At 35.6% G+C, this 14,646-nt stretch overlaps 1 protein-coding gene across 1 annotated transcript in view; it reads right to left on the bottom strand.

Moving 5' to 3' along the window:
• GALNTL6 (UDP-N-acetyl-alpha-D-galactosamine:polypeptide N-acetylgalactosaminyltransferase-like 6) overlaps positions 1 to 14,646 on the bottom strand; it is a 2,113,891-nt gene that overhangs the window by 775,644 nt on the left and 1,323,601 nt on the right. The window lies entirely within an intron of this gene.

Genomic DNA, 14,646 nt, shown 5'->3' with positions numbered 1-14,646 from the left:
TGCTTTTCCAAATTTTGAACCATGCAGTGTTCCCTTTTTCTGTTCTGACAACTGCCTCCTGGGTCAAGTATAGGTTTCGCATTAGAACTATCAAGTGTTCTCAGATTCCCATTCTTCTCAGAGTCAGCCACAGTTTGTCAAGATCCACACAGTCAAATACCTTTACATGGTCAATGAAACATAGATATACATTCCTCTGGTATTCCGTGCTTTCAGCTAAGATCCATCTAACATCAGCTACAATATCCCTAGTACCACAACCCCTACTAAACCCAGCCTGGACTTCTGGCACTTCTCTGCTGATGTGCTGTTCCATTCATTTTTGGATATTTTTTTCAGCAGAATCTTGCTTACATGTGAAATCAATGAGATTGTTCTATAGTTTCTACACTCTGATGGGTCATCTTTCTTTGGGATGGGAACATATATAGACCTATTCCAGTCAGTTGGCCAAGTGGTTGTTCTCCATATTTCTTGGCACAACTTGGTGAACACGTCCAGGACAGCATCTGTTAGCTGAAATATGTCAGTTGGTATGCCATCTATTCCTGGAGCCTTATTTTTTGCTATTTCCTTCAAAGGAGCTTGAACTTCTTCCTTAATCACTTTAGGCTCTTGCTCAAATGTTATTTCATTAAATTCTTCTGTGTCTGCCAATTCCTTTCAATAAAATTGCTCAGTATATTCTTCGCATCTTCTTTTAATACTTCCTGGATCATTTAATATTCTGCCTATAGCATCCTTTATTATAGCAACTCTAGGTTTGAATTTGTTCTTCAGTTCCTTGAGCTTAAGAAATGCTGAGTGAGTTCGGCCCTTTTGATTTTATGACTCCAATTCCTTGCACATTTCATTGTAATATTTTCCTTTGCCATCCCGTGCTGCCTTTTGAAATCTTCTATTCAACTCTTTAATATCTTGACTTCTTCCTCATGCTTTGGCTTCTCTGTGCTCCAGTGCAATTTTCAGAGTTAGCTTAAAAAACACCCCAAAACCCCAATGAAGCAGGAACAGGTTTTGCCTTCGACAATAGCCGAGAAATTTTACTCACTGTGAGATATTAGCCGTGTTTTGTTTGTTTCTTTTGTTCTAATGTCTCTGGTTTATTAACACCATGCTATAGGGAATTTGCTTTTCCTAGAGGATCACATCTTCACTGGTGGGCGAATAGCCTATCTTCAGAGGTCAAGTGCCCTGCTTCTAAATTGCACAGGAATTCTGAGGCTATATCAGTGAGAAGACACTGTACACTGATTAGAGCATGCTGAAGAAATGGACGTGGTCTCATTTATAATTTATAATTTATCATTTATAAGTTGCAAAGCACACATTCGTTGTGGAGTATATTTTCCTTTTTACAATTCAATTTCTGCTCATGATTGACCTCGCCTTTTTTGTTTAACCAAACCCATTAATCAAACATATCCCAGAGGTGGCTAATGATCTTTCAGAATTCAAATAGGAGCAGAAAGTCAAGGACAGTATAAATTGATTCACATCACCCACCTTATTAAGTTTACCGCCTGGCAGAGCTTCCCTCATCTTTAAGTATTATAACTGCTTACCTGGTTAGTCTCTGCTGTTTCAACAAGGGGGAAAAATGTACTCATTTACCGATTCAAAATAACATTGAGTCTGTGTTTCCTAGATAGCAGCATGATTAAAAATTTTCTGAAGAACCTGTCAGTAAAACGTCTTTCCTAATACATGAAGATACTTGTACATAAGAAAATATATAATACATCATGGTTATAACATTGTAAAATTTTTTTTTCTTCTGTAAGACTTTAATGATTAAAAAAAAATCACAATCCCTTCTGTATCGAAGTGTTTATCATAACAATTAAAACAAACTAAACATTATCAGAGCTGATCCATATTCAACCATATACTCAGATATTTTTCCTAGGGCAAAGAAAAAAATATGTTTGAGGCCTAAAGGAGATTCAAGAGTAGAAAGAGTAAAAGTAGTCCCATGAGCAAATTGTTAAATACTTCTACAAATTCTATACCTTTTCCTATTTGTATTGTTCCTTCTCTGACTAGAATAACTTTGAAGACTTCAAATATCTTGTATATCTTGTATATGCCAAATGTTCTCAAGTCTAAATGCCTCGTCATGACTTAATTCTTTAGCTACAGACTTGCATATTCCAATTAATTATTTGATCATCAAGGAAAATGCTGATTCTCAGTTTCTATCTCTATACAAATATATATATATATATATATATGCTTTTACCTAATAAATAGATGATAGATAGATAGATAGATATAGATAGATGATAGATCGATATAGAGAGATATTGTTAAATAGTTGACTGACTCTTTTTTTTTCTTTCTTCTGATAACATTTCTTCAGTCAAAATTAAAGAAGCAATGGATTATTTTTCTCAGTCAAAATAAAGGGAATAATGGTGATACAAAATATCACAGGGTGTTTTTTAATAGAAATGTGTGCAATTTTGTGTTTTACTGTTTTCATTTTAACATTTTATGGAATAAGATGAAAGAATGCATGTGCTTACAGAGAACCTAAGAAACTTACATTCTTATTCATTGTCACTAAATAATTTTCCTAAATTTTCTTTTGAATTTAGTAAATTACTATCTTCCTTGATATGAAAACGTGACTGACTCACTGAACAGTATATCAAAACTTGCCCTGTCCTGCAACATCCTCATGATCTCTAATATGTTCAAAAGCATTATTGTTACAGTCACTGGGTCCCTCTATCTTGTAGAATGTCTTTCTCTCTTTCTCTTATTCTCCTCCTATCACTCACTTACTGCATGATATCTTTTTCCAACAACTGATCCTTTCTGGCAACAGTGCCAAAGTATGTGTGAAGAAGCTTCACCACCCTTACCTCTAAGGAGCACTCTGGTTATATTTCCTCTAAGAGAGGGAGTCCATGGGATATTCAGTACTCTTCTGCAGCATCACAACTCAAAGGCATCGATTGATTCATCTTCTGTCATCCGATTAATCGTTCAACTTTGATACTCTTCAGAAGTGATTGAAAATACTATGGCTTGTATCAGGCACACCTTGTCTTATAAACTGGCATTCTTGCTCTTTAGAATTTTGCAGAGGTCCCTGATAGCATAGTTTCCAAGTGCAACATGTCTTTTGATTTCTAGACTGCTATTACCATGGATGTTGACAGTGGATCTAAATAAAAGGAAATCACTGACAACTTTTATTTTTTTTCTCCATCTGATATCATGTTGCTTATTGGTTCAGTGATGAGAATTTTCATTTCCTTGAGGTGAGATATAATCCATACTGAAAATTGTGCTCTTTGATCATCTGCAACAAGTACTTAAAGTCCTGCTCATTTACTGCAAGCAAGGTTGTGTCATCTGCATAACCTAGGTTGTTGATAAGTTTTTCTGCAATCCTGATGTCACATTCTTTCCCATAGAGTTCAGTTTCTTGAATTATTTGTTCAGTAGGATAGAAGTAGAATTGATGCCTTTGAGCTGTGGTGCTGAAGAAGACTATTGAATATACCATGGGATACTAGGAGAACAAACAGGTTCATCCTGGAGATGGTTGTTCCTTGGAGGCAAGGATTCTGGAGCTTCATCTGACACACTTTGGTCATGTTACAAAGAGGGATCCATTCTTGCAGAAGGACTTCATGCTTGGGTGTGTGGAGGGAAAGCACAAGAGAGGAAGATCCTCAATGAGCTGGATTGATTCAGTGCCTGGGGTAATGGGGGTAGGTGTTTCAGAAACAATAAGATTGGCTCAGGGTAGAGGAGAGTTTAGGGCTGTTATACACAGGCTCACTATGAGTCACAGGCTACTCAATGGCACATAACAACCACAACAATTATTAAAAAACTAAATACTACAATTTTTCTATTCTCAGTCTATATTCTTCTCACTCTCTTTATCCTTCAAACCACTATGATCAGATGATGCGCTTTACATAAAGCAGAGTACCTCACCTAATGAAATGTTACCTGTTATTTAATCCAATCTAATGCTATATAATCGCTTGTTGAATTAGTTTAGGACAATTCAGTTTATGATAAACTCTAAGCCTAATAATTTATAACTTGTAAACATCTCACAATAGATATACCTTTACACACAGAGTCACACACAGATACACATATACATACATGCATGCACACACCCCTAGACCCACACAGGGAGAGAGAAAGGTAGATTCAACATCAAGAACTGTCACCTATTAGTGCTTAAAATAGAAAAGGAAGGACCATTTCCCCCTTATTTCACCCAGAGTCAAGCCCTGCATTTGGAATTTTTATCCTCCAGAACAATGAGAGAACAAATTTCTCTTCTTTAAAGGCACCCACCTTTGGAATTTGAGGTTCAATAGAGAGGCAGTCATAAGTAAGCTGTTATCAATTGTCTTTTTAAAATGTCTCATACAATTATTCACTCTCTTGTGAAAAACATTAATTTTTTTATCCTTTGTGGGTTATTCTATGTGCTGAAATATTTACGATGCCTCACAAGATGCTTCCTAACCTATCTCATTGTCTTAATCCTTTCCCTTGTCTACATCTTACTCTCTTGCTGTAACAAACCACGTGGTATTTTCTATGGTGCCCGCACTTGTCATTTTCTCTCTCTGGGATATCTGCACTCTCTTTCCCATGTGGAAACCTCCTAGTAGTCTTTCATATGAAGTTAAAAATTATTTCCACAAAATAGTTCAAATTTATCCTAGAATGTAATGGCTACCTCTTGTTATGAAATCTATTTTACTTGATTATAAAGATGCATGTACCAATTTATCTCCTTATGTCTACTTCCCTCAGTAACTATTTCCTTCCTCAAGATACCAAGTTTCTTCTTTGTTGTCTGCCAAAATGACTCTCACCATGCCTACTGTAAGATGAGTAATCCAACAAAGTTTGGTGACTGTTGATGTAGGAATATTTGAAGCAGAGAATGTTTGAGAAAATATGGAAATTGAAGACTTTATTGAAGGTACAAAGTAATCATACTTCTCCTATATTTTCATAAGTTTGCACATTTTACAAACCTATATTCATGTTCATCGTGAATGGAATTAGAGGCAACTACAGAAGGTTAATCTACCAGTGTTGTCCATGGCTTTGATATAATTTCTTGTGCCTCTAAAATGCTTTTATAGAATTTTCTCAAATTTACCTCTGATGCCTTCTATTTTTGTTTTTCTCTAAAATGCTAGTATCTGTTTTATAGTTACAAAGTGTCTGCTGTGCTTGTTTGCTGTCATTTTGCCTCCTGAAGAGAATTATGGGGAAACAAAGAGATGAAAGTGTAACTGCTCTGTGGTCACACTGGGACCACTTCAGAAAGAGCAAAGCCAGCTTGCTTTTCAGGAACCACTAGTGAAGATTAATGCATGAGGTCTAAGGTAAAAATGCTATTTCAACCTTCAAAGATCTAAACAACTACCTCTATTCACTCACACGAGTACTAAAGTTTTGAAGAACTCACAAATCTTAACTGTTCAGACCATGAGAACGATACTAAGGTGTTAAATCAGCAAATAGAGAAGGCACAGTGAATTTTTAGCTGGAAAATTGCTAAGCACTATTATTTTTTGGAGAAAATTATCATTTTCAAAGAGTATATGCAATTGTGATTTAATCATATCCTAATTTTACTGTCTACAAATTAAAAATATAGATATTACTCTGAAATAAAAAGAATATAAAGTTTCACAGACTGTAGAGAACAGTATTATTTATCACAGAACAATTATTACATATGTATCTCTGCCCTTCAAAACTCTGCTTAATTCCTCAGATTATGAAAGCTATTCTTTAGCTTATTTCCATCAATTTCCTTTTGAGAGCTGCTCTAATTGATTTTTTAAAATTCAAAGGTGAAGTCCAAATATTGTGTGTGTGTATGTACATATATATAAATTATTTCATATAGTGTCATATATATAATTTAATAAACTTCATCTAGTTTGCTCATTAACTCACAGTCTGATTTTTTAAAATAAATTTCTTTTACTTTCCATTTAGCATTTCTTTACATTTCATAATATTTTTATTGAAAATTAAATTAAGAATGATAAAAATCATATTATATTCCCCTTCCCGACCCCCACCCCCCCGGATATAGCATGCCATTATTAACTCAACATACATAAAGACAAGTTTTTGTCTTTTATTCATACTACTGTTAAGGAGTTGAGTGGCTGACCCACAAGCTGCTCAGAAAGTTGGACAATATCTTTCTGTGCATTTTACATTCTCTGAAAATATGCTGCAAGTGGATGTCAGTGATGAGTAGGTTCTCACTGGCCTGTAAACAACAACAACAATGGAAATGAAGCACTTACTGGGAGATCTAGAGGCCTAAAGGCAAGGGTTTCATATCCACTAGCTGCTCTGCAGTAGAAAGATGAGAAGTTTCTTCTGGTGCAGTTTACAGCTTCTGAAAATCCCCTGAAAGGTCAGCTCTGAGTTGCAAGGACTTAACAAGAATGAAGCGCTTATCCTGGTCACCTACACATTTTGATGTTTTCTTTCAAATGTATTTATACAATTGTCAAGCAAGTGAGGTTTCTTGGGTTGTAGAACAGAGAAACATTAGCTGGTGGAAAATAATTGATGATTGCATCTTAACATTTTTTTCTGATACTCTGTGTGTTCTAATAACAAATCTGTACAATCATGTTGTTGTATATTTTCCATTTGAAACTGACTTATAGCTGATCCTCTAGTAGGTTTTTAGAAGCAATGAATTGCAAGGGAGGAGATTGTCTGTCTCCCATGGAGCAGCTGGTGGATTCCAACCACTGGCCTTTGGGTTGGCAGCATCACTCCTTACAACTAATTCACCAGAGTTCCCTATACGCATACACACACACACACACACACACACACACGCGCGCGCACACGCACACGCACACGCACACACACATACTCTCTCTCGCTATATCTCTTCTTGAAATAACATTTTTCTCCCTTCAAAAAAACCTGTTTTTACTATTTGGCTTTATTTATTTATTAGTCTACAGAGCTCTTTTGAGCAACTGCAGTATTGACTCAAAAGACATGATTGATTTTAACATGATTCTTCTATTTTGGTAATGATTCTATTGTGGGTAATGCACTCTGTCAACAGCCCTAGGAAGATGTTATGCCTCTGGGAAGGAATGGCCTTAAATGAGACATGGTGCTGCGCCTGCTAGCTGGCTCAATACAAAATGTTTATCCTTGTTGCAGTTAAATGTTTTTGCTTATACATATTATTGAGAGTCTAGTATGTATCTATCATTACGTGTGTGAATTTACAAAGAGACTAAACAAAGCGCTACCATCAAATTAGTTGCAACTCAAGCAATGGAAGCAGACTGATACATCTTTCTTCCACAGAGTAGTTGGTGGGTTTGAACCACTAACTTTGTTTAGAAACAATGTGCTTTACAAACTACATCACTAGAGTTCCTCAGCTTTACTTACATACAATAATATAATTACCATTTTAACTCCAAACCTGTGTAACTGCTATCAAAATTAAAATATAAGACATTTATATTACTCTAAAAGCTTTCCTGTATCTTTTGCAGTTAATACTACTGGCCCTCAGCAATCACTGACCTACTGTCTGACACTATTAGTTTGTCTGGAAATTTGTGTCAGTAGAGGCACATCATTGTATGTATGCATGACATCTTTTCCTTAGGATAATGCCATGATACCTTTGATATTGATTGATATTGATCCATATTACCACATGTATCAATCTTTTGTTCGTTTTTATCATTGAATTGCAGTCCATTCTTCAAATATACCACATTTTATTTATTATCTCCTATACTGATGGACATTAGAGGTTTTGCTAGTTTTGAATTGCTGTGTATAAAATGATAATAAATATTTGTGTATCCTTCTTTGTGTAAACATATTCTTTCATCTCTTTTGTGGAAATAACGTAAGGTGTCATTCTATATGAACTATATATATTTAACTTTCAAGGAATCTGCCAACAGTTTTTTTTCCAAAGTGGTTGGAAAGTTTTATATTCACATAGACAATTACTGAGAGCTCTAGTTGTTCCGTGATTTTGCTAATACTTGGCATTATTAGCTTTTTTTAATGTGGTTATTTCAGTGGATAAATAATGAAGTAATTTTATTTTATTTTGTTTATTTTATTTTTATTTCTTGTGTAGCTGTGGATGGGAGACATATTTTCTCACATGCGTAACCTATTTACATTTCTGTTTTGTGAAACATCTGATTAGATCTTTGAAGGTCTTATAAAGTTATTATGCAAATTATATCTATGTAATACCCTTCATATATACCACAGCATGTTAAAGCTGGACAATGAATAAGGAAGATCAAAGCAGAACTGATAACTTTGAAAGATATTTGTAAAGAATATTATAAATATAAAGTACATTGTTGTTATTATGTACCTTTGAGCCAGAACCAATTTATAGCTGACCCTCCAGTGGGTTTTCAGAGGCAGCAAACCCCACAGGATGAGATTATTCAACTTTCTGCCATAGAGCAACTGGTCTTTTGTACCACATACCTCTGAGTAGACAGTGAAAATCCTCACCACTAAGCAACCAGAGCTTCCTACTAAGTATGAAGTTATCAAAAATAAATTACTAGGTTTGATAAATATTTGAGCACAATCACTGTTATGTGAAAGAGTTTGCTTCTGCTCTGGTGGCATAATGGGTTGTGATGCTTCCACAGAAGCCGGTGGTTCGAATCTACCAGCTACTCCATGGGAGAAAGGTTGTCAGTCTTCTCCTATGTGATTTACAGCTTTTGGAAACCCCCTGGAGAGTCATTTATGAGTCAGTTCTGATTCCACAGCACATAACAACCACCACTCTTAACTTTGGAAATAACAAGTTGGCACTGGACTTCTTGTGTTCGTGAGCAAGAGTATATACACAGATTCAGTGGAAGGCATACTCTCAGCAAGCTTGTTTCAGAAACTCTCATTATATTTTGCTTTTGCGGATGAGTTACTCGCATTTCTGAAAGAAGGAATAATTGTGAAAAATACAGAAAGGTTACCTTTCTCAAACTTCTAAAGAAAAAAAAATACAGTCTTTCCTAGTTGTTTTTCCAAGTGAAAACATGACCACAGTGAATATGCATGCATGGTGACTGCATATCATTTTGTACTTTTTGTGTTTACAGCTACTGAAACTTAGCAAAAAATCAGATGGTCTGTTCATAAAAAAGATGTTATTCTTGTTTAAATTACATGTTGTATACCCAGGAATCATTTTTCCATGCAATTAGACCAAGGACTTCTCTTCATGCTGCTAAATACCAAAGGTGGTGATGTCATGACAGAGCCAATTATTTGACAATGGAAGAAAATGTTATGAAGAGAGAACTTCTAAAGCAGCAAAGTTCTCTCTGCCATTCACAGTTGAAGTCTGACCCAAATATCTCACCTTTTAAAATACAGAAAGAAAAGAAGACAGCAGCATTCAAAGTCGAATTCTGTCAGGGCTCATTTGTTTAGTATTGTGGAGGAAAGATGTATAGAGCAATAGTAATTGTAACCAAATGCTTTTTTGTATAAATTAATGTCCTTGAACTGAAGCAAGCTTATTGATTTGATATTGTTAGTGATTATATGTATAAGTATATTGAAAATCTTCAAACCCTGTCCAAGCAGTATATTTAAAACAAATTAAATCAGACTGAATATGGACGTTTTCTCGTTGTGAGGTCCCTAAGGATAGAGAATGCCACTCACTGGTCTATTAAGAGTGCCAAATCCTACCTGACTAGAATTTCACTTCTTAGAAAACATGAACTCTCCCATCTTCTGTAATTGCTACATAGTTTTTTCCCAAAGCAAAATAATGTAGGCTCTTTCTACATCTGGTAAAGCACAAGTAGCTATTATTTAATGGTACGGAAGATGCTGAGCCTGAAATACTTCCTACTGTATTTCTCCAGAGGTTAGTAGAAAACAAGAAGGAAACTATATTAACCCGAGTATAGAGATAACAAGAATTTTAATTAGGGAAAGCATCATATCACAGACTTCACAATAGTAATTTGATATAGTGCAATTTGTGGAATGAAATGAAGAATAATCATGCTACAATAAAGACAATTGAAAAGAGATAGGCAGAGAAAAGGCAGTTTCGTGCTTGATTCCCATCCCTGGATGGCAAACATGTAAGTTTTTGTGATTCCACTCCCTGGAGCCGCATGTTGATAGATAAATTCTAGAAGACAATAATTACATCTGTAATAATTAGAAAGCTATAATAATTACTTATGTTTTTAAATAATATAATTTGCTTAACCAACTTTTTTTTTAGTTTTCACAGAGGTTTACTGTAGACATATTTTATTACATATTAGAAATGTCTGTATATCAATTTTATAGAAGAGCTATTTCACGTTAAAATCCCACCTACTTGCTTTTCTAACATTTATGTAGCTCTTTCCTTTTCTAGAATTATTCAGCAGAGTAAAAAATTCTATGTAATAAAGCTTGAATAATGGTGTGATATGTATATTTTCCTTTAGTCTATGCATTTTCACTTGTTTTACCAAATTTAAATACATGCACACACTCAGAGTATATTCAAATGTGTGTTGTGTATGTATATATACACAAGGCATCTGTGCATCAATCTATAGCTATAGTACACATATTATTATCCTTTAATGTGTGTGTTCTGGGATTCCCATTCTCAGTGTTAACCACAGGTTTTTGACTTTTCATAGTCAATGAAACACAGATAAACATTCCTCTGGTACTCTCTGCTTTCAGCCAAGATCCATCTGGCATTAGCTATACTTTCTCTAGTACCATGGCCTCTTCTAAACCAAGGCTGCAATTCAGGCAGTTCTCTGTTGATGTGCTATTTCGGTCATTTTTTAATAATCTTCAGCAGAATCTTGCTTGCATGTGACATCAATAACACTGTTTGATAATCTCTGCACTCTGTCACCTTTTTTTGAATTTGTACAAATATAGATCTATTCCAGTCATTTGGCCAGGGGTTGTCATCCATACTTCTTGGTACATCTCGGTGAGCACATCTAGGGCAATGTCTGTTTCTCTCCAAAGTACTGAAGAGCAAGGATGCCGGTCTGGAGACTAAGGAGTGTCTGATCCCTGTCATAGTCTTTGCAATTTTCTCTTACCCACATACCACAGCTGTTGATGATATGAAAGAACATGTGTCTTTAGTTAAGGTAGATGGAGACCAGAGGGAGCTAAAATAATGATTAAAAAAATCCAACTTTAGGCTAACACCACAGCATTATATTAAAAAAAAACCCCAAAATATTATATATTATATATTGGGGATTTTTTTCCCTCTCCCAATCTCCAACTTACTTCCCTAGTAAACCTCAATCTTGGTACCACAATTGTGAGTAAAGTCTGTGAGTCAACAATGAATAATCAAACCTCTTGCTACTGACGTGGCTCTAGAGGCCCCTGAACCTGGGCTGCAAGCTTTTTGTCTTCTTTCTGCTCTACAACGGTGAGGGGCTATGCTACTCTCACTCCCTCTGGTCCTTTCAGAGAGACTCTAATGGCCCTGTTACCTTCTATCTAATTTTCTGTTCTTTAGACCAATGCATTCAAACATTATATTTCTGCATACTAAAATGCCAGTTAAGTAAATTGAGTGTTGTTGTTGTTGTTGTTAGTACAACTCATAGCAACCCTACGAACAAAAGATCTGAACCTATCCTTTCCTGAACCATTCTCAAACTTTCTGGCACACAAGAGCCCATTCCAGCAGTCAACCATATAAACTCACCTCTTGGAGGATCTTCCTCTCCTTTGCAGAGCCCCTACCCTTCGCAACATGACATCCCTCTCCAAGGAATAGCACCCCCTAGCAATATATCCAAAGTATGTTAGGTGAAGCCTCATCATTCTTGCCTCCAATGAGCACTCTGGCGGCACCCTCCACAAGACACATCTATTAATTTTCTTGGCCTCTATGGGATGCTCAGTGCTCTTCTCTAACACCACAAATCAAAGACTCAATTCTAAAAAAATTAAAAAAAAAATTAAAAAAAAAGACTCAATTCTTTTTTTGTCATCCTTATTCATTGCCCAGGTTTTGGATGTATAGCTAGAAATTGGAAAGACCATGGCCCGAGTCAGACACACCTTAGCCCTCAAAATAACATCACTAGTCTTCAATAATTTGGAAAGGTCCTGAACTACAGATTTTCCCATTGCAATTGCAATGCATATCCTTTTTTCCCTGACTGCTCATTCCAAGGTGTTAATTGCGGATCCAAGCAAGATGAAGCCATTGACAGTTTCAATCTCCTCTCCATCCATCATGATACTGTCTATTTGACCAGTGGTAAGAATCTTTGTTTTGTTAATATTGAGACACAGTCCATACTGAAGATTGCATTCCTTGATCTTCTGCAACAAGTGCTTAAAATCCTCCTCACTTTCAGAAAGTAAGGTTGTGTCATCTGCATAACACAAGTTACTGATGAGTCTTCCTCCAATCCTGATGCCGCATTCCTCTTCATAGAGTCTCCTCTTCATAGAGTTTAGCTTCTTGAATAATTTGCTCAGCATATATAGTTATGGGATAATATCAAGGATATCACTCATGAGTAAAGCAAAAGTTCATCACAAAAACAAAAGAAAAAGAAAAAAACTGAAATGAAGATCAGGAGAAACTCTGAAGATTGCACTGAAACGTTGAGAAGCCAAATCTGAAGGGAAACATGTTGAAGTGAAAGATCTGAACAGATGGTTTCAAAGGGCAGCTCAAGAGGACAAAGTATTATTATGTAATATATGGAGAGATGGGATTAGAGAATACAAAGGGAATAACTAGCTCTGCATTTCTCAAGCTTAAGGAACTAAAAAATAAATTTAGGCCTCGTGTCACAATGTTGAAAGATGATCCAGAAAGCATCAAAAGAAGATGGAGGGAATACACAAAGTAACTGTACCAGACAGAATTGATTGATACTGAAAAATTACAGGGAGTATCATATGAACAGGAGCCAATGGTAATGAAAGAGGAAGTGGAAGCTGCATTGAAGGCATTGGCAAAACATAAGGCCCCAGGAATCAATGGGAAACCAGTTGACTTGTTTCAATTAACAGATGCAGCCCTGGCTGCACTCACCAATCTACGCTAAGGAATTTGGAGAATGATGTCTGGCCAATGGATTGGAAAAGGTCCATATTTGTTAATATTCCCAAGAAGGGTGGTCCACCTGAATGTGGAAATTATCGAACAATATCATTGATATCACATGCTAGCAAAATACTGCTGAAGATCATTAAAAAAAAAGTCTGTAACAGTACATAGGTAGGAACTTGCCAGAAGTTCAAGTGGGATTTATAAGTAAACTGAGTAACAATATTTATTACAAATCTTTGAGATAAAAGAATGAAAATGAAAACAGAGCAAAGAGCCCATTTTTTAAATAGAAGATGAAAATCCTAATGACTATTTCGTAGAAATCCTATCTATCACATATCCACCACCACCTATCAGTTTGTCGTCATGTATAGACTGTATTACTGTATTTCTCTGATGCTGGAGGTTATGCCAACAGTAGTTCAAATTACCAGTAGAGTTATTCATATTTCACAGGCTTCAGTGGACCTTCAAGGCTTAGAAAGATGAGAAAGAAAGGCCTGACAATATACTTCCCAAGATTGGCCATTTAAATTCGATGTGTCACAACAGAACTTATTCAACTTTATTGGTTTGGAACCTCAACCAGAAACGTCAGTGTTTGGTGGAAGTCATGTTTGTTTATGAGCCAAACAAGTTATAGCAGACCCTAGACGAGACTTTTTAAACTGCAACAATGAACTTGAACTTGCTGGCACTTGTAAGGATGATTCAGGGCTTTGCAACATTTCATAGTTTGTACGTAAGTTTGCATGAGTTGAGAGCAATTCAATGTCAAGGAGTAACATGAATAACTATGAGTACATAACATTTATATCAGGTTTAGCATATTACTAAATACTAGGTAATAATAAATTCAGGTATTATTAAAGTCATTGTCTAGCTATTATTTATGATGTTGATTCCTAAAGCAAGTTTATTTTATGGGAAATGTCATTAAAAACTTATTATCATCAGTTTGATTGCAATTCAGTGTGTCAAATTGAGAATCATGCTCTATAGAGTTTTTTAATGGCTAGCATTTTGAAAGTCATTCAGAGGCCTTTCTTTCAATGCAGAAGGTAAAGTGGATTTAAGAACACTTGCATTATTTTAGTGAAGATTATATCTGCCACACAACCAATACACAGACTTGGATCTATTAACTTGTAGGTTTAATGTATTTCCATGTAGCTCTCATTTGCATGTTTCCCCCATGTAATCTAACTGCCCCCACATCAAATCAGTTCTAGTTTTTATCCTAATGATTAAGTGAATGAAACAATCTGTAATTATTTATCTTTTTTTTCCCCTGTATCAAGAAATAGTTGCTGTGCGAACTTCCAAGTTGTAAAACAACCCAGTGGTAGATGGAATTTGCTCCAGGACTTAAGAACAATAAATGACATAGCTGAGCCTCTACATCTTGTGGTTCCTAACCTCTACACTATAATAGAAAAAGTGCTAGTCTATAGGCCTTTTATTGTAAGAACCACCTTCCCTCTGTAACTTGATTTGTGCCATGATTA

The sequence above is a fragment of the Elephantulus edwardii genome, unplaced genomic scaffold (assembly GCF_000299155.1).
Source record: "Elephantulus edwardii isolate Elephantulus edwardi_28Jun2011 unplaced genomic scaffold, EleEdw1.0 scaffold00018, whole genome shotgun sequence".
In the NCBI taxonomy this organism is placed as follows: Eukaryota; Metazoa; Chordata; class Mammalia; order Macroscelidea; family Macroscelididae; genus Elephantulus; species Elephantulus edwardii.
Note: the sequence above shows the minus strand (reverse complement) of the source record. Positions and strands in the feature narration are given on the sequence as shown.